At 34.0% G+C, this 11,983-nt stretch overlaps 1 pseudogene; it reads left to right on the top strand.

The window, feature by feature from the left end:
* Nucleotides 1-220: 220 nt before the first annotated feature.
* LOC102661497 (uncharacterized) lies at nucleotides 221-10,636 on the top strand (annotated as a pseudogene).
* The last annotated feature ends 1,347 nt before the right edge of the window (nucleotides 10,637-11,983 follow it).

The raw sequence follows: 11,983 nt of genomic DNA, 5'->3' as shown, positions 1-11,983 counted from the left end.
TTTGGGTAAAGTCCGTGATGCTGGTCATTCAAGAAGATAAGTGGGTGGATTGCTCCCTGTCGTAAGGCCCCTTTTCTTTTACTAAATGGCTAGCTGTATCTCCCTCACAACCTTTCCTCTTTTTTTATAGGTAATATGCCTTACTTCTTTGGTGTCTCACTCTCAACCCAATAAATAGATATTAACAACTAGCTATGCAACCAACTCTCCCACTGATAGATATTAAGAAACACCAACCAACATTAAATTTTTTCAATTTTTTGAATGATTTTTTACTATTTGTGTCCTTTTGTGGAATAATTTTTTTATCTGGTGTTATTCAGGAAAAAAATTGTAGCAATAGTAGGAACCAACATAACAAGAAATTAAAGTGTCTATTCTCAAGGGAGCATGGACGCAATTGTCTCTACAGCTACCGAAAATGCACTTCAAATTGGAGGAGGTGCAATCAAACGACATGTGGGATACTTTTTTAATTACAATGAAAAATTTGAAGAGGTGAAACATTACATTGAAATGTTGAGTAATGCTAGGAAGAGGGTACAAAATGAAGTTACGGATGTGGAAATGAATGCAGAAGAAATTGAGGATGATGTTCAACAATGGTTAAAACAGGTGGATGAGAAGATAAAAAAATATAAAAGTTTTATTCATGATGAATGTCATGCAAAGACAAGGTGTTCCTTTGGTTTCTTTCCAAATAACCTGCAGTGGAGGTATCGATTAGGCAGCAATGCTACAAAGATGATAGAGGAAATCAAAATAGAAGAACTTTGGAATAAAAGGTTTGATAAAGTTTCCTATCGAGTACGCCCATCCATTGATTCTGCTTTCGCAAACACTGGTTATGAAAGCTTTGTATCAAGAACAAAAACTATGGAGATGATTATGGAAGCCCTGAAAGACTCTAAAGTTAATATGATTGGAGTTTATGGAGTTGGTGGTGTGGGTAAGACCACTGTAGTTAAAGAAGTTGCTAAGAAAGCTCAAGAAAAGAAGTTGTTCAATATGGTGATTATAGCAAATATAACAAGAAATCCTGACATAAAAAAAATTCAAGGGCAAATTGCTGAGATGTTGGGAATGAGATTGGAAGAGGAAACTGAGATTGTAAGAGCAAACCGCATTCGAAAGAGGATAAAGAAAGAAAAGGAGAACACCCTTATAATCCTAGATGATCTCTGGGATGGATTGGACTTGAATAGATTGGGGATTCCATCCAGTGATGATGATGATGATGATGATAGAAGCCAAACGGTTGTCAAGGATATATCTGACTTTGGTTACAATAAGATGGAAAACCAAGAGTTATTTTCTGTCAATTTCAAAATGATGAAAAAAGATATGTTATTTGCTGATTTCAATAAGATGAAAAAAGAAAAGTTATCTGGTGATCACAAGGGATGCAAAATTCTTCTAACATCTAGAAGTAAAGAAGTAATATGTAATCAAATGGATGTGTCGGAGACGTCAACTTTCTTGGTAGGAGTCATTGATGAGAAGGAGGCAGAGACTTTGCTTAAGAAAGTGGCTGGAATACACGTTACAAATTCCATGTTTGATGCGAATGCTATTGAAATTGCCAAAATGTGTGCTGGATTGCCCATAGCATTAGTTTCCATTGGAAGGGCTCTAAAGAATAAGAGTTACTTTGTATGGGAGGATGTTTGTCGACAAATTAAAAGACAAAGTTTTATAGAAGCCCAAGAATCTATTGAGTTCTCTATAAAATTAAGCTATGATCATCTAAAAAACGAGGAGCTCAAGCGTATTTTTTTACAATGTGCTAGAATGGGAAGTGATGCTTTGATTATGGACTTGGTGAAGTTCTGTATTGGTTTGGGTTTGCTTCAAGGAGTCCACACAATTAGAGATGCCAGATATAGAGTAAATGTGTTGATAGAAGAGTTGAAAGAGTCAAGTTTGTTGGTGGAAAGTTATTCTACTGACCGCTATAACATTCATGACATTGTTCGCGATGTTGCTCTTTCTATATCATCAAAACAAAAACATGTATTTTTTTTATGAAAAATGGCATACTAGATGAGTGGCCTCATGAAGATGAATATGAAAGGTACACTGCTATCTTTTTACACTATTGTGACATCAATGATGAGCTTCATGAGAGTATATATTGTCCTAGACTTGAAGTCTTACACATTGACAGTAAAAATGAATTTTTGGAAATACCAGATGATTTTTTTAAAGATATGATTCGACTCAGAGTATTGGTATTGACTGGTGTTAATCTATCATTCTTACCTTCTTCAATTAAATGCCTAAAAAAACTAAGAATGCTTTGTTTGGAGAGATGCACTCTAGGAAAGAACCTATCATTCATTGGAGAGTTAAAGAAATTACGAATTCTTAGTCTTTCAGAATCTAATATTGAAAGTTTGCCTCTTGAATTTGGGCAATTGGATAAGCTGCAACTTTTCGACTTAAGCAATTGCTCAAAACTAAGAGTAATACCTTCGAATATCATATCAAGAATGAACATTTTGGAAGAGTTTTATATGAGAGACAGCTTGGTTCTATGGGATTCTGAACAGAAAATCCAAAGCGGAAATGCTTGTCTTTCTGAGTTGAAGCATTTGAATTAGTTAAGAACTCTAGACATACACATTCCAAGTGTTGACCATTTTCCACAAAATGTGTTCTTTGACAATTTGGATAGTTACAAGATTGTCATTGGAGAATTCAACATGTTTAGAGTGGGAGAATTCAGAATGCCTGACAAGTATGAAGTAGTGAAGTTTTTGGCCTTCAACCTAAAAGAAGGTATTGACATTCATTCTGAAAAATGGATTAAAATGTTGTTCAAAGGAGTTGAAAATTTGTTTTTGGGAGAACTCAATGATGTTCATGATGTTCTGAATGAGTTAAATGTTGAAGGATTTTCAAATTTAAAGGATTTGTGTATTCTAAATAACTCTGAGATTCAGTACATTATACACTCTAAGGGGCAGTTGCTCCCATTACGGGCTTTTCCTAAGTTGGAGTCCATGTGTCTTTACACACTGGATAATTTGGAGAAAATATCTGACAATCGGCTTACAGAGGCCTCGTTTTGCAAATTAAAAATCATCAAGATTAAAAAATGTGGTCAATTGAAAAACCTTTTCCCATTTTCCATGGTCAGTCACCTCACCATGCTTGAAACAATTGAAGTGTGTGAATGTGATTCTTTGAAGGAGATAGTTTCTGTTGAAAGAGAAACTCATACTATCTGTGATGACAAGATTGAGTTTCCTCAATTACGAATTTTAACATTACAATCTTTACCGGCATTTACTTGTTTATATACAAATGAAAAGATGCCTTCATGTGCACATTCATTAGAAGACCAAGTGCAAAACAAGAACAAGGATATTATCACCGAAGTTGGTCAAAGTGTCACTGATGCTTGCCTTTCACTCTTCAATGAAAAGGTATGTAAAAACATTGTCATAAAGATGTGTCCTAGACAACCTCTAATGTTTAATTTGTATATTATTCCTATAAAAGAAGTAATAAGTCCTGCTCATTTAAGTTTTTCCATTTCTCTTGAGCATGTAAATTTTTTAAAATCAAAATCTTATTGTTGAGACATATTTTATGTTTTCTTATAGGTTTCAATTCCAAAATTAGAATGGTTGGAGTTATCCTCAATCAATATCCAGAAGATATGGAGTGACCAATCTTTGCATTGTTTTCAAAATTTGCTGACATTCAATGTGATAGATTGTGGTAATTTAAAATATTTACTGTCATTCTCCATGGCTAGAAGTTTGGTGAATCTCCAAAGCCTTTTTGTAAGTTCATGTAAAATGATGGAGGATATATTTCTTCCAGAAGATGCAAGGGTGTGTGGATTCATTTAATTGAACTTTGTTCTTACTATCATTTGTCTTTTATTGTATTAACTGCTGAGGTCTTTTATTTGATCACCTAACAACGGCTTTTTGCTGTAGCAGAATATTGATGTTTTTCCTAAGTTGAAGAAAATGGAGATGGTCTTCATGGAGAAACTAAATACCATTTGGCAGCCCCATATTGGTCTTCATTCCTTTCACAATTTGGATTCTTTGATAATAAGACAGTGTGACAAACTTGTAACAATTTTTCCTAGTTATATGGAGCAAAGATTTCAGAGTCTTCAAAGCTTGATCATTATTGATTGCAAGTTAGTGGAAAACATATTTGACTTTGAAAATATTCCAGAAACATGTGATAGGAATGAAACAAACTTGCACTACGTATTTCTACAAGCGTTACCAAAATTGGTGCATGTATGGAGGGAAGACACTAGTGAAATACTTAAGTATAATAATTTGCAAAGCATAAGCATTAATGGGAGTCCAAATTTAAAATATCTTTTTCCACTTTTTGTTGCCAATGAACTAGAAAAGTTGGAATACCTTAGCGTATCTAATTGTGGGGTAATGAAAGAGATTGTTGCTTGGGACAAAGGTTCAAATGAAAATGTTATCACCTTTAAGTTTCCTCATCTAAATTGTGTGTCATTACAACAACTATTTGAACTTGTGAGTTTCTACCGGGGACCTCACACTTTAGAGTGGCCATCATTGAAGAAATTAGGGATACACAATTGTTACAAGTTAGCATTGCTTCCTACGGAAATAAAAAATTCACAAGCGCAGCCAATTGTTTTAGCTACAGAAAAGGTACAAAATAAAATGCTTGAATTAAGAATTTTATAGAATTTAAATGTAACTGTCACTAAAGAATTCATGTGAGAATGTGTCTTTTATTTCTCATAAAAAGTAACACATTAAATATGTTGTTGCAAATATGGTTCCAAGTGTGCTTCGATATTGATAAATCTTATTTATTATTATTTAGGTGATATACAACTTAGAACTTATGGCAATGAGCTTGAAAGAAGTAGAGTGGTTGCAAAAATACATTGTTAGTGCTCACATAATGCACAATCTGCAAACACTTACCTTGGGTCAACTGAAGAATACAGAAATTCTCTTTTGGTTTCTACATAGACTTCCAAATTTGCAAACCTTAACATTGGAATTTTGTCACTTTAAAAGGATTTGGGTTCCTGCAAGCCTCATTTCATGTGAAAAAATAGGTGTTGTTATGCAACTTAAGGAGTTAGAATTATATAACTTGATCTATTTAGAGGAGATAGGCTTTGAGCATGATCCACTTCTTCAAAGGCTAGAGCGCTTAGTCATTTGTGAATGTATAAAATTGACAAATCTAATGTCTTCCTCAGTATCATTCTATTACTTAACACATTTGCAAGTGGATCATTGTAGATTGATGAGGAATTTAATGACATCCTCAACTGCTAAAAGCATGGTTCAACTCACAACCATGAAGGTAAGCTTCTATGAAATGATTGTGGAAATCATTGCAGAAAATGAAGAGGAAAATGTACAAGAAATTGAGTTTAGACAATTAAAATCTTTAGAATTGGTGTCTTTACAAAATCTCACAAGTTCTTGCAATTTTGAGAAGTGTGACTTAAAATTCCTATTATTGGAAAATTTAGTAGTAAGAGAATGCTCTCAAATGACAAAATTCTCTAATGTCCAAAGTGCTCCAAACCTACAGAAAGTACATGTTGTAGTTGGAGAAAAAGACAAATGGTATTGGGAAGGTGATTTGAATGTCACTCTACAAAAAATTGTCACAGATCAGGTATGCATTAGAGTATTTATTAACCATAACAATTTTTTATAACACCTTTCTCATTGCATTGAAAATGATCGTAACTAAATATTCAACAATCGGATAATTATGTCGTAAATATGGATATGGGTTTGTTAATATATATACACACTCTTTCTTTAGTCGGAGTGCTTTAACAAGTTACACCAAAAGTTTAGGATAAAAAAATCAGTCTCTTTTTTCAAGTGAAAATATTTTATTTTTTTTCTTGCATAATATAGTTTGCATATATAGGCTTCTCACGCAGAGTTTCTTGTCTTTTAAGGTTCCTTTCAATTATTCAAAGCATATGAGACTTTTCGATTATCCTCAGATGACGGGAGACCAACACAGCAAACCTGCTTTTTCAGACAACTTATTTCGCAATTTAAAGAAATTGGAATTTGATGTAGCAGGTAAAAGAGATATTGTAATTCCATCTCATGTACTTCCATACTTGAAGAGCTTAGAAGAATTGAATGTACATAGCTCCGACGCAGTGCGGGTGATATTTGATATAGATGACAGTGATGCCAATACCAAGAAGGGAATAGTCTTTCATTTGAAAAATCTTACTTCAAAAGGCTTGTCGAATTTGGAATGTATATGGAATAAAAATCCCGAAGGAATTGTTAGATTTCCCAATTTGGAAAAAGTGGTTGTAGATGGTTGTGGAAGATTAGTAACATTGTTCCCTTCATCCCTTGCCAGAAATTTGGGGAATCTTAAAGCACTTGTAATATGGATCTGTTCCTCATTGGTTGCAATTGTTGGAAAGGGAAATGCTGCAATGGAACATGGAACAACTGAAATGTTTGAATTCCCTTGTTTGTCGTTGCTAAATCTTTGGAATATGCCACTGCTTAGTTGTTTTTATCATGGAAAACACCATCTGGAATGCCCCATATTAGAAACCTTATATGTAGTCATTTGCCCTAAGTTGAAGCTATTCACATCAGAAGCAGTTATAGAGGCTCCAAATAGGCGGATTCAACAACCTCTATTCTAGGCTGAAAAGGTGACAAAGCATCCACTATAACACATGTAATCTTTAGTAATACTTTTTTGTTTAACACTTATTAAAAATGTTATTAAATTTTTTTAGCAACATTTAAAAATGACAATATTTTTTAAATGTTACCAAAAAATTTTAACATTTTTAATAAGTATTAAACAAAAAAGTGTTCCCGAAGGACACATGTGCAGTAATGACCAACACTTAAAACAATTTGTGCTTCCTTTTCTTTTTCATTATATATTTTCCAGTAGTTTTGAATTGGTTTGGTTGTCTAGGTTGTTCCCAAACTGAAGGCATTGTCACTCAATGAGCAAAACATTATTTTGTTGAGCGATGCACAATTTCCAAGAGACCTCCTTGGAAAATTGAAGATTCTTCTCCTATGGTTTGAGGATTTTGACAATGAGAAAGATACTTTGCCTTTTGATTTCATTCTCAAGGTACCCAGTTTAGAACATCTTCGAGTGCAAAGATGCTTTGGTCTGACGGAGATATTTCCCTCTCAAGTTCGCCATGGAATACTTGCTGGATTGAAACAATTATTCTTGTATGATCTAAAAGAGCTGGAGTTGATAGGGTTAGAGCAGCCGTGGGTAAAACCATACTCTGAAAAGCTTGAAGTATTACAACTTAGACTCTGCTCACGACTAGAAAAATTAGTGTGCTTTGCAGTATCTTTCATCAATTTGAAAGAGTTAGTTGTGAGTGACTGTAAAATGATGGAATATTTATTCACATTTTCCACTGCCAAAAGTTTGGTGCAACTTGAGATCCTACAGATAGACTAATGTGAATCAATAAAAGAAATAGTAAAGAAAGAAGATGAAGATGCTTATGATGAGATCATATTTTGACGACTGAAAATGTTACTACTGGATTCCTTACTGAGACTAGTAAGCTTTTATTCAGGGAATGCCACTTTGCAATTGTTACGTTTGGAAACAGGGACGGTAGCTAAAAGCCCTAATATGAAAACTTTCTCGCAAGGAGGCATAAATGCGCCAATGTTTCTTGGATTTAAAACATCCATGCAGGACTTGAATTTTCACTACCAGGATGATCTCAACACGACAATGGAGAGGTTGTTTTACCAACAAGTAAGGCATTCATTATTTGAATTCATTTGTTAGTTGTTTATAGGCTAAATGATCATTTTGCTCGTTTATCTTATTTAAAAGCTTCAAAATGGTTTTTTCCTCCTTCTAAAGCTAATGAGATAAAAATATTTGCGTCTAAGAAATGCCACAAAATGTAAGCTTTTTTGTTGAACAACATGGAGAACATGGATATTTATAATATTAAAATGAGTTTTATTCTTCAATTTAGCAGCATGCCTCGATTCTTTTAAAAAGGGAGATATAATTTAGATGGAAATTAAAAGTGCAAACTTATAACAATTAACTAAAATATTAAGGGATTAGATTTTAACAACTTCATAGTTTACTATGCATATGCAACACAATCTGTACAAAGTGATCTTCATTTTTTTAAATAATAATATTACAAACATCATCCTAATATATTTATATGTTAAGCTCTTCAAATTAATATTCATTTGTCTCTTACAGGTGGAAAAGTCTACATGTGATATACAGTACCTGAAATTTGGTGATCACCTTCCCTTAGAAGAGATTTGGCTTGGTGTAGTTCCAATTCCAAGTGACCATAGTTTCAAAAATTTGAAATCATTATTTGTGGTGGAATGCGAATATTTACCCAATGTAATTCCTTTTTATTTACTTCCATTTCTTTGTAACTTGGAAGAGATCCATGTAATCAACTGCAAATCTATTAAGGCAATATTTGATGTGCAAGATATGAGAGTAGATATGAAACTACCTTCTCAACATTCTCTTCCTTTGAAGAAACTGATTCTAAGTCAGTTGCCAAATCTAGAGTATATTTGGAATCTAATGTCTGATGAATTTCTCAGCCTTCAAAGCTTGCAAGAAGTGTACATTTATAGCTGTGAAAAGCTTAAAAGTTTGTTTCCAACCTCAGTGGCCAATCATCTTGTTATGCTTGATGTGAGAGATTGTGCAAGGTTGGTGGAAATTTTGGTAGAGAATGAAGCAGCCTTGAAGGGAGAAACTAAACAGTTCATTTTCCATTGTCTGATATCAATAACACTAAGGAAATTGCCAGAGCTCAAGTATTTCTACAATGGAAAACACTCACTAGAATGGCCTATGCTAGCATATCTTGATATATATCATTGTGACAAGTTGAAATTGTTTACATCTGAGCATAATAGTGGTGAAGTTGCAGATATAGAGGATCAAGTTGGTATTTCAAATCATCAGCAAGCCATTTTCATAGTTGAAAAGGTATTAATTAAAAAAATTTCTTCTCGAGTTTCCATATTGTGCTTGCATGTCTTAATATGGATAAATTGTAAAAGAACTCTAGTCACTTACTTTTTGACATCCCATGAGATTCAAATAACTGGGTCTGCTTGCTGTTAATTGGACCATCATAGAAAAACTCAGAAATAAAAGGAATGTTAAAAAATATATCATAAAGTATTATTAGCATTTTTTGTTTCATTAATTGACTAGCTCTAGAAGATAAGAGAACAAAACCTCACTAATAAATATATAACTATTTTATTGCAATGGCTAATGAAGTAATAGTTTTTTTCCCTTTTAACATGAATTCATGTGACTAGTTTATTTTTCAAATTATGGAGGATCCTCTCACCAAAATACAGAAGAGGAAATATAGTTAAGAGAGTATACAAAAAATAGGCCATACTGAGCTTCTTAAAGTTGTCTTCCTCCCCCATGCATGTTAAAAAGATAGTGTAAGATGTTGTTGCTAGCATTTCTTGTAAAGGCAATTGATAGTATTAGAAATTTATCATACGTTTCCTTTGTAATACAATATCAAAACTTTATTCGTTGTAAAATAATTTGGATCTCATTATAATATTTTTTATATTTTTGTTTTGAATAATTTCTAGATTTTTCCAAACATTGAGCAATTGTCACTCAAAAAGGAAGACGCGATGGCTATTTCACATGGACTGTTTCAGGCAAAGGTAACTTCTCAAACTGTACTATTTTCATAACTCTTTTATTTTGCTCTTATTACATGGCGGAATTCTTGTCAATCACTTTACATGTGCTTTTTTGTTTTGTTTTAGATATCATTGCACTTATTCTTGCATGTTTTGTTGTCTTATTTTTTTCACTTAATCACCTTTTTGTTGCTTTGGTCATTAATTATACCCTTTTGTTTAATGATTCTTATTCCCTTAGTTGTTTTGACTCCTAGGTTATCCCTGAATTGGAGCATCAAGCAATAACTACGGAAGACACTATGATTATGCGACGACAATTTGGTGCAAATGCTGCACACCTCCTACAAAATTTAAAACTTCTAACGTTGTTGTGCTATCATGAGGATGATGAGTCAAATATATTCTCAAGTGGATTACTTGAAAAGATACCCAACATAGAAAATCTTAGAGTTGCTTGTAGTTCCTTCAATGAAATATTCCCCTCCCTAAAACCTAGTGCTGGTTGTACCAAAATTGTTTCAAATCTGAAAGGATTATATTTGGATTTTCTCCTCAAGCTTAGTTCCATAGGGTTAGAGCACTTGTGGGTAGAACCATTACTTAAAACCCTAGAAACATTGAGTGTCAGAGGTTGTCCTTGCCTGAAAATCTTAGTGCCATCCAATGTGTCCTTTTCAAATCTTGTGTATTTGAATGTTTATAGTTGTCATGGATTGGTATATTTGCTCACATTCTCAACAGCCAGAAGTCTCAGTCCTCTTCTGAAGCAGTTATCTGTATAGGATTGCCAAGCAATACAGGAAATAGTGTCCAAAGAGGGAGTTCCAGAATCTAATGATGATGAGATAATAATAACATTTAGACAACTCAATGCTTTGTGCATTGAGTCTTTACCAAGCATTGTAGGATTTCACATGGTACCTTGACACTAGTGCAAGCAACCATATGTGTAGAAAAATAAGCATGTTTGTGGATCTTGACGAATCAGTAAGTTGCAATGTCTCATTTGGTGATAATTCTAATTCTCCTGTAAAAGGCAAAGGTAAGATCTCAATTCGTTTGAAAGATGGAAGGCATGAATTCATATCAAATGTCTACTACGTCCCAACTATGAAGAACAATATTTTGAGTTTGGGACAATTACTTGAAAAAGGCTATGATATTCACATGAAAGATTCTAGTCTTTCCATCAGAGACGGGAGAAATAATCTAATCACCAAGGTACCAATATCAAGAAATAGGATGTTCTTGTTGAATATCCAAAATGATGTTGCAAAATATCTTAAAGCTTGCTACATTGATGCATCCTGGCTATGGCATCTACGATTTGGGCACTTAAATTTTGGAGGCTTAAGTTTGCTATCAAAAGAGAAGATGGTGAGAGGACTACCCTCTATTAACCACCCTGATCAACTCTGTGAAGGATGTTTACTTGGCAAGCAATTTAGAATGAGTTTTCCAAAGGAGCCAAACTCAAGAGCTGAGAAGCCACTCGAGCTAATACATGCTGACGTCTGTGGGCCAATCAAGTCAAGCTCACTAGGTAAAAATAACTATTTCCTCCTTTTCATTGATGATTTTTCAAGAAATCAGAAGTTCTTTCCACCTTCAAGAAGTTCAAAGCTGCAGTGGAGAAAGAAAATGGTCGAGAGATCAAATCTACGAGGACTGGCTAAGGAGGAGAATTCACTTCCAAAGAGTTTCGAGAGTTCTGTGAAGAGAATGAAATTAGTCATCCCCTGACTATTCCAAGATCCTCCCAACAAAATGGTGTGGCAGAAAGAAAAAATAGAACAATCCTTGATATGGCTCGAACCATGCTCAAAAGCAAGAAACTACTAAAAGAATTTTGGGCAGATGCTGTGGTGTGTGTAGTTTATCTATTCAATCGATCTCCGACAATAAGTGTATGGTGATAGACACCATAAAAAGCATGAAGTGGAAAAAAGCTTGGTATCTCTCACTTGAGGGTTTTTGAGAGTATAACTCATGTTCATGTCCCGAACGAGAAAAGAGCAAAACTTGATGACAAGAGTGAGAGATTCATCTTCATTGGTTATGATTCATGTTAAAAAAAGTACAAGTTGTACAACCCAAACAACAAGAACATGGTAATCAGTCGAGATGTGGTGTTCGACGAAGAAGGACAATAGGACTTTGAGACTCATAAAAAGGATTACAACTTTTTTCCTCCACTTGAAGAAGAGAAGACATCTCAACATGTTTAGCAAGAGCTCACCCCATCAGCATCAACCACTCACAAAGACACTTTG

The sequence above is a fragment of the Glycine max genome, chromosome 1, assembly GCF_000004515.6.
Source record: "Glycine max cultivar Williams 82 chromosome 1, Glycine_max_v4.0, whole genome shotgun sequence".
NCBI lineage: Eukaryota > Viridiplantae > Streptophyta > Magnoliopsida > Fabales > Fabaceae > Glycine > Glycine max.
This window is presented reverse-complemented; position numbering and strand designations above follow the sequence as displayed.